At 35.5% G+C, this 17,419-nt stretch overlaps 1 long non-coding RNA gene across 2 annotated transcripts in view; it reads left to right on the forward strand.

Annotated features, from left to right (window-relative positions):
• LOC145668204 (uncharacterized) overlaps positions 1-17,419 on the forward strand; it is a 332,744-nt gene that overhangs the window by 307,471 nt on the left and 7,854 nt on the right. For both annotated transcript variants that reach the window (XR_014127985.1, XR_014127986.1), the window contains 3 exons: positions 334-454; positions 6,147-6,218; positions 11,655-11,841. This is a non-coding gene — a long non-coding RNA (uncharacterized LOC145668204). The remainder of the gene's footprint in view (positions 1-333; positions 455-6,146; positions 6,219-11,654; positions 11,842-17,419) is intronic.

The following is a 17,419-nucleotide window of genomic DNA, read 5'->3' on the forward strand; positions in this document are numbered from 1 at the left end:
CTCTATATGAAGGTCAATATTTAAAATATTGATCACCACCTGCTACAACAGATAAGCTTCAACTTATTCTTTAACTACAGCCAGAAAGAAACAAACTAATTTTGGGGGTAAGAAAGAATAGCGAGGACGGAATTTGAAAGATTACAATGACTAGTTCGGCACTTAAGAAAAAGGTTAGAGCACGAGAATTCTAAGAAAGATTGCGTCATTGAATTGCAAAGGTGCAAAACTTGTTTGTATAATGTCAACAAACTGTTGTGGACTTTGAATTCTGTTTACTCGCAATTAATTTAAAAATATACCTAATCATTTATTTATTTGTGTATTATATAGGTTTCGAATTCTGGATGGACTTTTGAAATGGTGATTCACCATGGGTGTAAGAAAGTTCTTTCTCCCAGTGTTGCAAGCACCATCATGAAGAGGAAAGCGAAGAAACCCGGACAAATACAAAGTAAGTTCGCTGGAATGAATCTTACGGTACATAAGAGATACTGTCCTTGCTTTGATACTGTGAAAAAATCACATTTTTAAAATCTTAAATGATATTAATAATTATAATAAGGATTATGTTAATGTCAATAGTAAGTATTTCAGTGTGTAGTTTCATGTTAATACACACAGTCACACTGTTAACTCCACACTATTACAATAGAGATTCTGTGTCAAAAAATAAAATATATATATATAAAAATAAAATGAAATAAAACAAAGTGAGTGATATGTGGTCATTAGGAACTTTTTTGAAGACAAGAAATACCCACCTGAAGTTGATTAATGTTCGAAAATCATAAATTTACCATATTTCACAGATGTCAGTCCGATCTTCAAATTGTGTCTTCTTGGTTGAGAGCTACCTCAGTCACTTTTATGTACTCAAAATTGGTAGAATCACCTCATTTTACGTACCACTAGATAAGATACTATTTATTTATTTATGATATAATACCTAACTCCAACAGGAACCCGAATTATAAGAGTTTTCACAAAAATTAATTTACGATGTTTATTTACAATAAAATATAATGTACTGTATATGTAAATGAATATTACAAATAGCATACAGCATGAAGGAATAATACATATGAACATTACATACTAGGGACGCGCACGAGACAAGATTTGTGGCTGTCTTGTCTCGAAAATGTGCTGTAAAAGTGATGTCTCGACTCGAAAAATGTGTTTCTCTATTGGAAGAGCCGTGTTCCGACTCGAATTTTGTCAAGAAAATCCTGTCTCGACTCGTCTCGTGCGCATCCTTATTACATACAAATCCATATTAACGCATTTACCCATCTATTCATACACAATTTCAATTAATACATTCATATACGGATACATATCACACACACACATTAACACTCATGTAGGTTATGTTAGAACTTTTGAATGAATTTATAACAATTAGCTTGCAATCTTAATGCATTTTACATAATTTACTACTGTATTATATTGTAAAGTTTTGTCCCATATAGGTATAGGTAGAGCATTTAATAAAAAGAGTGTCCGGAATCGATCTCCCACTACCAGTTTTATTTTAAAAGCTTTCACTATAAAAGTATTTTTACAAAATACTACACTAATAATTTTTCTAATATACAGGGTAAGTTATAGGTTTCTTTGACCGTAAGGTCGCAGACAGGATCTCCACAGAGCCCCGTAGCAGGCTAAGCAGAGGGGAATTAAGGAACTAATGCTCCGTAGCAAGCAGAGGCAGGTTAAGTGGCCAACAGTTCTCCGTAGCAGGCTAAGACAGGAAGAAGGATAGGCTAGTCCCGTAGCAGGCTAGAGGCCTGGGGTAGGTTACTCCTAAAATCCCGTAGCAGGCTAGAGGAGGGTCACCAGAAAACTGGTACTGAATTGCCTTTGTCCATCCAATTTATAGGGTTCCTTGGGTGGCGGTGGCGCTACTGCTCCGATGTCGTCTTCTGCTCCGTGGGAGGGGCTAGAAGCCGTCGTCTGCAAGTGATTGTAGGTCTCTCTGGTGTGAAGTCTTCTTGCCGAACCACGTGGTAGTGTTTGTAAACACTGACATGTGGAATTGTTTGTTTACAACATCACATGGGATATTACAATATTTACTTGTCTTGAAACTAAAGTCCAAATCATAATTTCTTGCCAATTCGTTATAATCACATAAAATCCTGAAAAAATAATGAATTTTTACACCGGAATGTCTTAGAAACTTTATTTCTAAAATGGTTCCATATTCTTATATTACACTGACCTACATTAAAGAAATCGTATTCAAAATGTTACTACTTTAAACTTTACCATTCATAAATTTATAAAGGAAACTTTGTTCAAATCTTTCACGCTTTTTATAAAAGGGGTTGAACTAGCATTATTTTAATATTTCATTATAGGGAATTCTCATTCTATAAGATTACACACTATACTTTTTACAATAGAGTAAACGCAAAAACCTTTTCTTAACATTTTTTAATTTCTCTTTGCCGAAAATTGTAGTTAGGCGACCATATTAATGATCCATAATCTAATTAGCTTCTAACAAAGTTAATTGTTTAATAGGTTAACACTATGAATGAGTTCCTAGAATTCATCTCAAAATGACATTTTCCTGAATTTAATTCTAACTAAAGAGCATTTTTGCACTCTCAAACGATAGATTCACAGGGACAAGGAAGAGAAAGTTTTTGCACAGCCAATACCTAATCAAATTGTTTCATTGTATCCGGAAACGACACAATCCTCATATTTCACGAAAGTCGTTAAAGAGAGAGATCAGCTTCGTCCAAACTAGTTCTAAACTTCCTTTCTGATACTAGAGACTTAAATCTAATTCTTGTAGGTAGAAGTTGAAAATGCAAACGAAGACTCAATTATTAATTCAAATAAAATAAAATTCTGACAAAAGTTGCCAATATAATTAGACAACTAATATCCTATAATTTTCCCTACTTCTAAGGTTGTTATACAATATAACTTTATAGAAATGTATTTTGTAGCATATGATCCAGAGGCCAATCATTCTTATAATGTGACATTGTACTCATATCATTGTATCTTGATTAGAAAAGATGGAAAGTAATAATAATAGACTAATCTATTGAAAGTGATAGATAAACAAATATGCACTGAATTGTTGTTACTATAATCCAGACAATAAGTAGGATGCTGTTAGGGAGCTTATATGCATTTCTTTAAATTTTATATTAATCGTCTGTGTTTAACACAGATCTTGCAGAAATAGAAATACAGAGTAGAAACTTGATTCAGTTGGGTAAGGGCAGAAATCAACTGAGATCGTTTCTGAATGTGGCATTAAACCTTCGAATTCCACAGAATTAGTTACTTAATCATAACTGCATTTTAGCCGAATTTTGCCCGGTCTGTTAAAAGTGGATTTGGAGTATTGCTACATTTACAATTGCTGTGATTCGATTATGTACTACTCATAATGCATATCCCCTCCCCCGAAAAATCTAAAGTTACGCTCTTCAGATCAATGATAGAACAATATCTAAAATAAAATTGTAAGGAAACGAGTTACCTCCTAAAGCACAATAAAATAGATATACGGACCACCGCACTAAACTTTGTCGCTCCAATTTCTTAAATTAAATCAAGTTATGCCTCAGTTATTAATGAAATATTTTCTCATAAAATACGATCCAAATTATAAGGCACTTTCGGGGAAAACATCACCCTAAGAAAATCACCCAAAAATTAAATTATCCCTTGTAGTTTTTTTTCATAAGAAATAACTTATATGCTGGAGTTATTAGTGAAATATATATTTATAAAATAACAACAAAATAGCGTGTCATATTTTACAAAACTAAAATAAATAAATAAAAATAAACTCACCACCAAGAGCAAACTAATCCTTATAAATATTCTGATGGAAATGATTTTTGCAACATTATACGAAAGTTAATAAAATGTTTATTTATGAAATATGAACAAAAACACCTGAATCGTTTTTGAGAAAGTACCATAGTCTTAAAAAAACTTACCCTCAAGAACAAACTACTAATTGTAGATTTTCCAGGACAAATGAGCTATGCCATATTCTCAGATTATTAATCGGATATTTATTCATGAACTATGAATAAAATTGTCTGCGTCGTTTTTGAGAAAATCGTCCGAAAATTTTCATCCCAGAAATAAACCATCGTTCGTACAGTTGTTCAGAACGAATGAGTTATGACATATTGACAGGTTATTAATGAAATATGAAAGAAAATCGCAAGTCGTTTTTCGAGAAAAAAAAAAAACCGCCCTCAGAATAAACCGCCGCTTATATATTTTTTCAGGATAAATGAATTACGTCATATTCTCGGGTCATTAATGAAATATTTAATTGCGAAATATAAACAAAATTGCCTCAGTAATTCTTGAGAAAATCGAGCAAAAAGCACCTCCAAGAATAAACATCACTTCGTACGTTCTTTCAAGACAAATGAGTTATACTATATTGTCAGATAATTAATGGAACATTTATTTATGAAATATAACAAAATCATCTGAGTCGTTTTTGAGAAAATCGTTAGATAGAAACTCATCCTTGAGAATAAACTAGCCCTCGTACATTCTTACAGGATAAATGAGTTATCCCATATTATCAGATTAATAATGAAATATTTATTTATAAAATATGAACAAAATCGCCGGAGTTGTTTTGAGAAAATCGTCCGAACAAACACACCTTCAAGAATAAACTACCCCTCGTATATTGTTTCAAGACAAACGAGTTATACCATATAGTCGCATGAGAACCAGAGGAACGTAACTCCAAAAATGTGGTTTTAGTTTTCTTCATGGTTGGACATAATTTTGAAAGCCCCATTTAGTATAAATGGAACGTAATGCCATATGTTCTCCTTGTCGATCATCTGTTGTAACTCATTTACCATCTAATTAAAAACACATCTTTCTAAGAAAGTAATATTTTTGTCCTCTTGCCTGTAAACCTACAAAAATGCAGTTACGTTCGTCTGGTTCTCATCTGACGATATTATCAGTAATAAACTATTTATTTATGAAATACTACCAAAATTGCCTAGACCATTGTTTTTCAGAAAATCAACCGAGAACTCTTGTCCTGAAGAACAAGTTAGGTGTCGTACATTTCTTCAGAAAAAGAAAGTTATCTCATATATCAGGTTATTAATTAATGTTTATTTATGAAATATAAACAACATCACATGAATCGTTTTTGAGAAAACCATACAGAAAACTCAATTCCAAGAATAAATTACCCTCGTGTATTCCTGTATTTTTTTTTCAAGAGAAACGGGCTATGGCATCCCATTGTGAAATATGAAGAATATCAACTTTATTTTAGGATTTTTTTTTCGAAAAAAAAAAAGAAACCTCACCCGCGTAGAGTAAACTAACTCTTCTCGATTTTTCACGAGAAATGACTTTTATCACAGTATGGGATTGTTATTGAAAAATCGATTTCTGAAATTTAAAAAAAAATTGCTGGAGCCGTTTTCGAGAAAATTGCATTTTTTTTTTATTTTCACCATTCCACACACTACCCCTTAGTTTTAGGTGTAGAAAGAAAGTTCGAAAAATCCTTCTGGGCAAACACATAAAACTCTTAAATTTAAAATTTGGTCTCGATACGTTGAACGGTATGGCCTCTAGATGAGTGTACATCAGTACGAACGGAGGGACTGAGGTCGAAAAATCATTTTTTTCGATATCTTTGGGCTATGAAACGTGTAAATACGTTGAAATTTCGATTTTTTTCTAAGATCACCATACTAACTTTCGTTGCTCGAAAATACAGAACAATATGTTATCTAAAACAAAATTTCATGGAACGAATCGAACTAGGGATCCTTCGCAATAGAAAGTGAGTGCTCTGCTACCGTCAGAACAATTCAATCGTCAACTCTTCCCCGCTGATCTACTGCACCTTCAGTACACGGGGTTCTAGATTCGATATTCGATGGAAGAACATTTAAAAAAAATGAATGCATTACGGTGGTTCAGATTAGAACTTAAACATAAGACCCACTTCTTTTACAATCTCGGTGCTGAAAAGGGGATGTTAATCTTAAAACAACTAACACCATTCATTAACTCTATTTTTTAAACACAATTTCTATAAATTATATCATATAGGTTAACTCGATTTATTTATACTTTATCTGTCCATTTTTTCACAGGCTTAAAACCCTGATCTAATTGGGATTAGAGAAAATGGAAATCTCTGTTTAAAGAGGTGTCATGGAGAAGAGGTGAGGAGTTTGAAACATTTTATTTGATAAAATATCATTTAAATTTACTAGTAAGAGTATTCTTCTGTATTTATGTGTATCTTATTTATATACTAGATTGGTGCAAATTAAATGTCGGCTTTGACGTCTGTGGAGACGAAGAAACTCACTTTACCAACACAAAATAGTTATGAACTAGTCACGCGTATAAGTCATAAACTATATACACGTCCAAGAAATTTGCTAGGGTACCCAGAAAGTCAGGAGGTAGTGTATTGCTGTTGAACAGAGTCGTATGAAAGTGCACCTACAATTGCGAGTGAGTTTTCTTTACGAATTCATATTCGCACAAAGCAAGCCGAGGAAAAACAACAGAGGACACATTAATAGTGCATTTGGGTTAGGAATAGTGATAAACGCACCATTCTCCATTGGTTTCTCACACTCAAAGGTGCCCGAAGTCATGAGGTCGGCGCTCATAAGTTTGGGATTTTCGCTCGTCAGATCGAGTGAGCGTGATGTCGAAATTAAGTTGTGAGTGTAAAGTCAAGTAAGCGTAATGTCAAAGGAAAGTTGTGAGTGTGATGTTGAGTGAGCGTGATGTTGGGTTGATAATGTGAGCCTGAGATTGAGTGACGGTGAAGTCGAGATGATGATGTGAGTGTGAAGTTGAGTGAGCGTGATGTCGAGATGATGTTGTGAGCGTAAGGTCGAACTGATCGTGATGTTGAATTGACGATGTGAGTGCGAGGTCAAGTGAGCGTTATGTCGAAATGATGTTGTGAGTGAGGTCGAGTAAGCGTTATGTCGAAATGATGTGAGTGTGAGGTAGAGTGAGCATGGTGTCGAAATGACGTGAGCGTGAGGTCAAGAGAGCGTGATATCGAAAAGAGGTTGTGAGCCGTGTGAGTGTGATGTCTAAATAATGTTTTGAGAGTGACATCTCAAAGATATTATGAGCGTGAGATAGAAATGATGTCGTGAGAGTAAGGTTGAGTGAAGTTAGTTCAAAGTGAGTATCTTAGGTCGTTCTAGTAACATAGCATTGTAAAGTGAGTCCCGTGGACACGATCGTGTTCATATGAACTATCCAGAAATACCGTGGAAGCAGACTCTCGGAAAAGTATTCGTGCTATTGCAGACGAGTAAGGCATATACCGTATCTCTATCGTTCTTCGCTTTCGTGCAATAGGTAATGTGAAAACATTGGACTTATGGGTGCCACATATATTGACACGTGTCAAGAATTCTCTGAGTGAAAGAAATAATCAAGAAAATTTTCTGCATCAGATTTTTACTTTCGATGAAAAATGGATCTCCACAACAATCATGAACGGTCAGGACAGTGATTGGAAGTCCAAGACGGTTTCCAAAACCTCTAGAAAACCTTGTTGTTTGTATGAAAATTTAAGGTGGGATTGATCCATCACTTTCTCCGCTGAGGCAAAACCATCATTGTAGAACATTACACTCCTAAGCTCTATGAAATGCACGATGACTTTGTTCGTAAGCATTCAGAAATGTTTAAAAGACATAAAATACACAACTTCGCCCGCAAGCATCTAGAAATATTCAAAAAGACATGAAATGCACAACTTTGCACACAAGCATCCAGAAATATTCAAAAGACATGCAATACACAATAATTTTGGCCGGAAGCATACAGAAATGCTCAAAAGACATAAAATGCACAACAACTTTGCTTGCAAGCTTCCAGAATTGTTTAAAAGACGTGAACTGTACAACAACGTTGCCTGCAAGCAACCAAAATGCTCAAAAGATATGGTGTCCATATGTTGCACTAGTATGCACGCGCACATGTCACTCAGAGGATGTTGCAGAGTCTAGATGAGTATCAGTATGATACGCTTCGACATCCAACGCATTCTCCTGTTGTCTGTCTCACCAACTTCTATCTCTTTTGGCGTTTCGAGCACTTTTTGGGAGGGCAGATCTTTCGTGATGATCGGGCAGTGCAACGTGCTATTGAAAAGGACTTCGCATCATACACTCCAGGCTTCTTTCTCCACGAAATCTAGTCGCTGGCTGAGAGATGACAAAAGCATTTGGCTGCGTCCGGAAATAATTTTAACTAAAAGGTGTTGCAGTTTTCTTTTTTCTTTTCTTTCTTGTTTGCTTTCAGTAATGACTAACTTAAGGCGGGTATTTCATTCACAACACTCTAATAAATAGGATAATAGAAAGAAAGTTTCGCAAGTTAAAAAGACGCATTTTCGGCTATGGGTAAATTTTGTGCTTTTTCTTTTCTTTTTTTTCAGAATCGATGTTTAAACCTCTACTGAAATATAATTATAAGAAAATATATAGGGTGTTCATGATACTGTGCATTATGAATGCATGTTTCTATATAAGTAATGTATAACCTGTAAACTAAATTAGAACCAGTATATATATATTGACCAACCAAAACATTGTAACCATCTACCTAATATCTGATATGTCCGCCTTTGGAGGCAGGATAGTACCAATGCTGTTTGGCATGGAAGTAATGAGACCTTGATAGTGACTGGAGACATGGTGCACCACATCTGCACATACAAGGCACTTAATTCCTATAAATTCCACAAAGGGGGAGATGAGCTGAGAACTTACTTGCAATGACATCCCAAAATCGTTCAATTGGAAGAGTTTAGAGACTATTGCAGCAATTAAAATTCACCTCTTTGCTCTTCGAACTACTGCAGCACAACATTGTCGTTGCCACAAGGAGCGTTGTCCCGCTCAAAGATGCTATTTCCAACTGAAAACATGACTCATATGAATGAGTTTACATGACCATCATTGACCTGCTGATAGCTACAAGTTATCATGCTACCCTCCAACGGCACTACTTGTTTCATAGGCAACCATGTAAAGGTTGGTTGTTGGGCGTATGGAACACATTCTAATAATGTAACAACAACTAACGTAATAATATTGCTTTTTATGTGTTTTTAGCCGATATTTCCAGTACTTCCAATGGGTACTCTTCGTCGGGGCTAAGGCTTGATGCTATCCTCTTTGCCGATCTTCACATAATTTTATTGTAACAAACACTGATGTAAATTTTTTCTATTCTATACTTTTTTTTTCATATCTAGTCCTTTGATCTGCGCTGATAGCACTGGAAGACATATGCAACGCAGAAGATTATAGGACGGAAACCAATATGTATAGAGAGTAACCGTTAGTTGCTTCGTATGACAGATACATACTATTGGTGATGGTAGAATTAGTAAATGAGAAAGAGGTAGGAAACGGTAGAATTCACATTCATTGATACATGTGCCCGAGCATTACCCTGCTGAAATGTGGTATCAGCAGTCTGAAAGAAGGTTATGACTTTGCCGACCTCTAGTATCTCCCAGATATAATTGTCACTATAAGGTTGTCCTCAGCTAATAGAAGTCGAAATAGCATGCATCACTCAATAGTGCAACACGGTCCGGTTGCGCGGAACACTGATAGATCATCGCAGCTTACAGTTCTTTCTTGTCTATTGCTTGCACACACGCATCACTCGTCCTGGCGGCGCATCCTGTATAGGCGCGACAGTTTTAATGGCAAAATACTCGACTGATCCTGTGAGCTGCGAAATGTTTGTCGTTTCTGGCATTTTTTCCTTATTCTTTATAACATGATTAGTATTAAGACATGGTTCGTATTATAAATAAGGTTTTCTCGTCTAGTCTCGTACATTTATAGAGATCTCGTCTTCTCTAGGTTCTCGAGAAATTCTTTCTCGTCTCGTTTTCTAAATTTGTTCTCGTTTCGTTCAAAATTTATGCCAGGTTGATATTTATCTCAATGTGATCTAGAAGTTATCAGAATCCTTCTGTGCTATACAGACCCACAAAGAGAGATATAACAGCATTTAAACCATATTTATTATTGAAGTATATGGCGTAGTGAGTTATGAATCTTTAAACGTTGATAAATGTTCATTATGTTCGTGCAAACACTTGATCAGGGCCGGGCCGTGGAAAATCAGCGCCCGGGCCCCGAGAGTATATGACAGCGCCCCCATACGTATATTCCAAGCAATTTTTCCTATATTTTCCTTTTTTCTCCCGAATTTTTCGCCCCCTTACTTCGGCGCCCGGGGCCATCGCCCCGCTCGCTCCCCCCCCCCTCGGCACGGCCCTGCACTTGATCAATTTAAAGATTTTATACTAAGTAATACTAAAACAATGTTTCAGATCTAAGACTTGAGTGAGTTAGTGATGGTGCCTAATTTCCGAGACGAGGTTCGTGAAATTTCGTCTCGTTTCGGAAATTAGGTAATATTTGTCATGTTTCTTGACTCCTCTTGAATTAGAAAAAGAAGTACTTCTCCTTCCGACTCTCGTCTCGTGGGAAAACAACATATGTTACTTTCAACTTTGTGATGCGAGAAGTCACCTTCTCTTAAGAGACCATGCGGTCCCGCTCAAAGACAGTGGCATGCATACATTGTGTCGATTGACGTCGATGAGACACAGTGATGATTGTTCACATTTTTCTCGTTTGTTTGTCCACACTTCAGTGTCTGAGTCTTCGATATATCACCCTCTTGCAGTACTAAAGTGTGCAGTGCTAATTTAGCAATCAATCTCATCACAGTCGATTTATCCGGTGAGTTACCCTGACCAAACATTCCACAGAGTTTGCGAACAGTCCCTGCACAACGTTCACCATATTCGTAATATGTTTTTCACTATGACAACACACTGATTCCTACCCGTACAGAAAACAGATGACTACTAACCCCAATTACAACAGATGAAAATCATGGAACGTTCAGTGCTACCAACTTACTGGAACAGAAATGGCGGACATTTCAAAAGTTGCGGTCTTTGTGGGACACCCTTTACTATAAAGCAATTATAATTCTACTCCTATTGTGAGTCAAATAATTTCTGCTTCTATTATAAATATATTTGCTCGATTGTACTACTATGACCTCCAAACTGAGGGTACTGCTTGAGCCTTCGTATGAGCCGTTCTGCCGAAGTTGTAGTTGTTCATGCGTCATATCCAACGAACTTGGACGCATTTTCGTTCCTTCATTCCTTGTAATTTCCACCAATAACAGTCTTAATAAAGTCTCTGTCTTTGAACTTTTTCTGTTCACATTCTCTTGCGTAAAAGAATGACTGAACTTACCATTAAGAATGTCTTCTATACGAATATTTATACTAACGTAAATAGCCAGGAACAGTAAGCTTGTATAATAAAGAGCAGTTGCGACTAGTTATCTCTCCCTCCAAGGAATGTCTGTACTGCCAAAATTATAATAAATTTAGATTTTTTAAAAATTTTTATTGGGTTCGGTAACTGACAATTGGTATTTCAATAATTACTATGTCATAAATCTAAACAATGCCATTAAAAAAAATTATTGATATCCTAGAAACTACTAAAATGTTTTCTTGTTTTATGTCATTCAACTTCTAAGGCATCTTTTATTAATTTCAGAAACTCAGCGATGAAGAAAACATATAAATAAGAACAAGCCAATAAGGAAAAAAAAAATATTGAAGATGGTGCCTTAATGTGCAACTGCTGATTTTTAAAAAAATATATTCAGTGACGAGAAGAAAGAACGTAATGTTGAGGACTTAAAACAATATTGGTCATTTTCAACTTAAAATTTAAACATAAGGTACGTTTATCTATTAACTAATTAATATAGTGATAAATATAAATTATTACCTGCCTGGTCTTCTTCCTTTTCTAACCTTTAAATCTATTAAAGTGAACTGAGAGGTTAAGTATAGTGAAATAGTTTTCAATTTTAAAACATATAGATGGGCAAGTACTTTTTTGTACTGTTTTGTTTATAAAGCACAAATATTTCAATCTGAGAATAACTTTAATATGCAAATTTTGACTTATTTAGGAATTAGGGTTTGCATAAATATCTAGATGAAAATACTTAGATATTCTTACTCCTATCATATAAACATAAGACGTCTCAGTCTGTCGCTCACCGAATTCCTAATACTTGACACTTAGACTAGTAATTGTCACTAGATGCACTGTCTCCTATATGACACCAAGAGATGTCGTTAGCATTCTAGCAACTTGTTGATCAATTGAAGGTTAAAGGGAAGGGATTCATCCAGTAAGTTAGTCTTGGATGGGCCCAAGACTTCTTCAGGGTAGCCAGATTTTAACAAACTAAATGTGACACGACTAGTGGTGGGCACAAAAACCGGTTTTTCGGTTTTCGGTTTTCACCGAAACCGGTTATCGGTTTTCTCCAAAACCGGTTCGGTTTCGGTTTTCTTCAAAACCCATTCCAATTTTTTTTCCAAAATTTGTTCTATTTCTGACCAGAATGGTCTTTCCTTGTTCTCCGGAAACCGAATCCATTTCCACAGAAATAGTTTTATGTATTTTCGAAAAGTTTTCACCGAAACCAGTTTCGGTGAAAAACCGAACCGGTTTTGGAGAAAACCGAAATGTCGGTTTTTCGGTTTTCATAGAAACCGGTTTTCGGTTTTTATAAAAACCGGTTTTGCCCATCCCTAGACACGACAGTCAACTTTGTGAACCTCTCGGTACAAATGATTTTCGCATATCAATAAAAAGTACTTCGCCTGTATCGGTTTGTACCGCTAATATTTTTGTTTGTACTGTACTGCAGTATGAGAAATTAAGAAAACAAAGTGGAGGGGGGTAAGTTCATGCAGCCCCCCACAATGTCCTAGGATTGATTTAATTGGCTCATTTGAAAGATTTTCGTTTGTACCGGATTGTACCGTTCTGGATTATGAAAAATTAACGAAACAAAATGGGGCCCAGGTCAAGCAGGCCCTCAAATCACGACTTAATACACCGGGTATACATGACTTTTGTATGTCATATGAAAGTACTTGGTTAGTACTGGATTGTACCACAATGAGTGTTAGTTTAACCATAATAGATTATGAAAAATTAAGAAAACAAAGTTGGGGGCTGTGTGAACCTGATCCACCCACCACGTTGTACAGCGGGGGACACTTCTAAATGGTACAGCCATATGGAGATTTACGGCTAAGGTGTACCATTTAGAAGTGTCCCCCGCTGTACAAACGATTTAGTGGGCTCATTTGAAAGATTTTCGTTTGTACCGGATTGTACCGTAGTTTGTTTAGTTTTTACCGTCCTGGATTATGAAAAATTAACAAAAAAAAGAAAAAAATGGGGGCCCAGATCAAGCAGGCCCTCAAATCATGACTTAATACACCGGGCACACATGACTTTATTATTATTATTATTATTATTATTATTATTATTATTATTATTATTATTATTATTATTATTATTATTATTATTATTATTATTATTATTACTTGCAATTGAAACATAGGTTTTGACACTGCGCAAACTTAGAATCATAAGGTGTAGGAAATGCGCCATAAACTATTCATAAGAGAAGAAAAAAATGTTTTAAGAAGTTCATTAGTTTGAATTCGCCTTTGTATAACGAAAAAGATGTTAAAGAGAAAAAATAATATCATACTCGGACATACTGTAGTTGTATTGTAGGAGTTACTAGGGTAGTAACAAAATCGCAGTTATCTGTACCCGTTTAGGTAAATGAAAGTACCAAAGTTGATGATTAATTATGCAGTGGCGTAGACAAGGGACTGTCTCGGCTCAAGCTCTCCTCCCTTAAGTACAGTAATCCCGAAATAGATTCTGCTTTCGTGTAGTGCTTGTGATTCCCAATGTTACAACTTTTGTATATACGGTAGATATGTTCAAAAAAATCTTAGTTCCCATAAGTTCCTACATAAAATTTCAGCAAGTTAGTTATATAGTAAATTCTTAAGCTTTTTCAGCTATTTTTCGTTATCAAGATCTACCATCTGATAGAGATAGTTAAAATGATAGTAGACGTTCAAATATTATTATTATTATTATTATTATTATTATTATTATTATTATTATTATTATTTCAAGGATGACTCATAAGTCATGCAATATTTCCACAACTCGAATAGCAGGCACGTGTAACGTACATGATTGATTGTAAGCACAAGGCTAAATTGGCACAAGATGTAGTGTGGTATGCAGACTACCATATGTCTGCCTACTATAGCAGGCAGGTAAGCAGACTACCATAGCAGCAAACTTACAACAATGGAAAGAATAAATTGTAGTAAAATTTTCATCTAAAACCTCATAGATCACTTGGTCCTGCACTAGAATTTCAGAGATCTAGAACAAGCGATGACGGGAGAGGCATCCAATCCCTCTACAACAATTCAAAACTTACAACAATGGAAAGAACAAAATATCGAAAAATAATTACCTTATGAATCATACACTACATCACGGTATACCAAATGCCGAAATTTCAGAATCTTAGAATAAACGATAACGGGAAAAGCATTGGGTTCCTTCAACAATCAAAAGCATACAACAATGGAAAGAACAAAATGCTGTTAAATTTTCGTCTTGAAGTTCGTATATGACTTCATTCTGTACTCAGTGACAGAATTTCATTGTCCTTGTGCAAACGATAACGGGATAGGGATCAGATTTCTCCACAACAATTAAAAGGTTACAACAATGGAAACGAAAATACATAATAAAATTTTCGCCGTAATATTCATACATTACTACATTCTTTGCTAAATGCCAGAATTTTAAAGTCCTAGAACAAGCAGTAACGCGAGAAGCATTGGATTCCTCTCCAACAATTAAAAGCTTACAACAATGGAAAGAACAACATTTCAAAAAAATGTCAACTTGTGATTCATACATTACATCACGCTATACTAAATGCCAGAATTTCAGTGTCCTAGAACAAATGATAACGGGAGAGGCATAGGATTTCTCTACAACAATTAAAAGCTTGCAACAATGGAAAGAACAAAATGTCGAAAAATTGTCACCTTGGAACCTATAGACTACATCATGCTTTACTAAATACCAGAATTCTAGATTCCTAGAACAAATGGTAAGGGGGAGGCATTCAATTCCTCTGAAACAATTAGTTGAACTCAACAATGAACGAGTCAACAATTCGAAAATCTGCACGAAACAATTGCTGCGTATAGTCATAATCTTCAAACAGACTAACAGTGAAGAACATAGTTCAGTATTTGTAAAAGTTATTAGTCGTTTTTTGTGAATATTAATTTACATTGAAAAGATAGGGCGATAGCAACGCCATCGCTTATCACAGAAACAAACTTTTTGTGGCTTTAGACCATCCTTAATACGGAGGCCGTCACTCGGATTTTAATGGCAATGGCAATGAGTGCTCAACACCGTCTGATATGTGAACCGTTACTGTATAAGTTTAAACTTAAACATATCTCTGTGCTAATAACTGAAGACATTTGTTACGCAAATGGAGAAGGTAAGGGGGAAAGAAGAGATTTACTCAAATTATGTAATATACTAGGTACAGGTTGATTGCTGTTCTCTGCTTCTATTGGGTGCTGCTGAGAAACTATTTTATCTTCCAGATTGCGTCTGTCGTCAATAATAATGTATGAGATTCTTCACTTTTCTCATTAGAAATTTCCAGGGATAAATGTGCTGGACTAGTATTTGAGAGAGCCGAAGGGGAATAGGTTCACAAACTTACAGGGGTGTAGGTGCTACAATAATACTTGGGAGGGCTGTGGTTAAAAAGTTTAACAGAGTCAGGGGCGCAGGCACGTAGCCAGGATTTCGTGAAGGGGGGGGGGTCCGTGACATGAAATACTGTGGTCATCACAACAGGGATTCGATCATTCTAAACTATTTTACTGGAACATATGTTGCTTTGTTCAGCCAGGATTTCGTAACGGAGGGAGAGGGGGGGGGACATGACATGAAATTCTGAATGCCCAGGAGTTCGATCAATCTAAACTACTTTACTATCAACATATATTGGTTTGTTAGGACAATAAAATGAGGATATGTTGGTATTTTAATAACAAACTATAAGAAAACTTGAGTAAAAATAATAATAATAATAATAATAATAATAATAATAATAATAATAATAATAATAATAATAATAATAATAATAAACGTCTTGATAAAGATTTTACAGTATTTACATCCTTCCTCTGTTCATTCAAGTATAACAATTTTCCTTTCATTATGACCCCAACTATTATAAAAAGTACATATTCACTATTATAAAAATTACATACTCAATAATGTCTTGTAAAATATTTTACAATATCCACGTTTCTTTCTCTGTTGAATCAAACGTTAACAGAACTTTCTTTCCATATAAATTTTTGAGTAAAGTTGATTTTGAGTTTAACGTCCCTTTTCAGCAGCGCGGCTATATGAGACCTGGACCTACTGATCAACGTGAAATCCGAACCACATGAGCTCCCGCCGGGAGTCGAACCCTATAAATTTTTGTTTTTATTATTCCGTCAACTACTGTATATTCCAATGACAGGTTAAAGGAGCAGTAGAAAATTGTTTTTGAAATAACATGTTTGATATTGCAAGGATGCGATGACGAAAATTTATGACAAAAATGTCCACGTTGTTACACAACGGTACTATACTTTCGGAAGCTTGAAATCTCCCTTGAAATCCCCTTGACTAGTAACAGAAATTCTGAGAATTCTGTAACTCTTCTAGAAATCCTGAGAATTCCGCAACTTTTCTAGAAATTTCAAATTCCCTGACTCTTCCAGGATATCTCGCTCACCTCGCCACCATGTATTTGAAGTAATACAAATCTCCTCATAAGAAAGAGAAACCAAAAGCTTCCTGATTTTTAAAATTTTTTAACGCGATCCTTCTTTTTCTCATTTATTTTTCATCCTTCCTTATTTTTATTCATTTCTGGTCTCGAAGGGGGGGGCTATGTGCCTGAGGGGTGGATCCAGGGGGGCAATCGCCCCCCTCCAGAAGAGGAAACTTTCTTATTTCATATATAAATAAAACCCATTCCAGAGTTCGGAGCTCTTAAAAGTATCTCTAAGTAGCAGTATTACAACTCACCCCCCACCCAGAAGTCCGTCCTGGATCTACCCCTGAACAGAGTACTCTTCCTCAATTGCGGAAGTTCCTGAGGACCTTGCAGAGTGGGTATATGACTAGTAGTTATACCTGAAGTTGGCTGTATCATTGATGGCGAGATTATGATCCTTAATATTGTTTTGAATTCTGAGTTCCTGTTAAGTATCCATAACTGTCATTTGAGAGATTGATTATCGTACGAAACCCCTACCTTATAACCTGCGACAATCAATTTAGATGAAACGTGTTTCTGAAGTTTTAAA

This window comes from Thermobia domestica, chromosome 13, assembly GCF_964235325.1.
Source record: "Thermobia domestica chromosome 13, izTheDome1.hap1.1, whole genome shotgun sequence".
NCBI lineage: Eukaryota > Metazoa > Arthropoda > Insecta > Zygentoma > Lepismatidae > Thermobia > Thermobia domestica.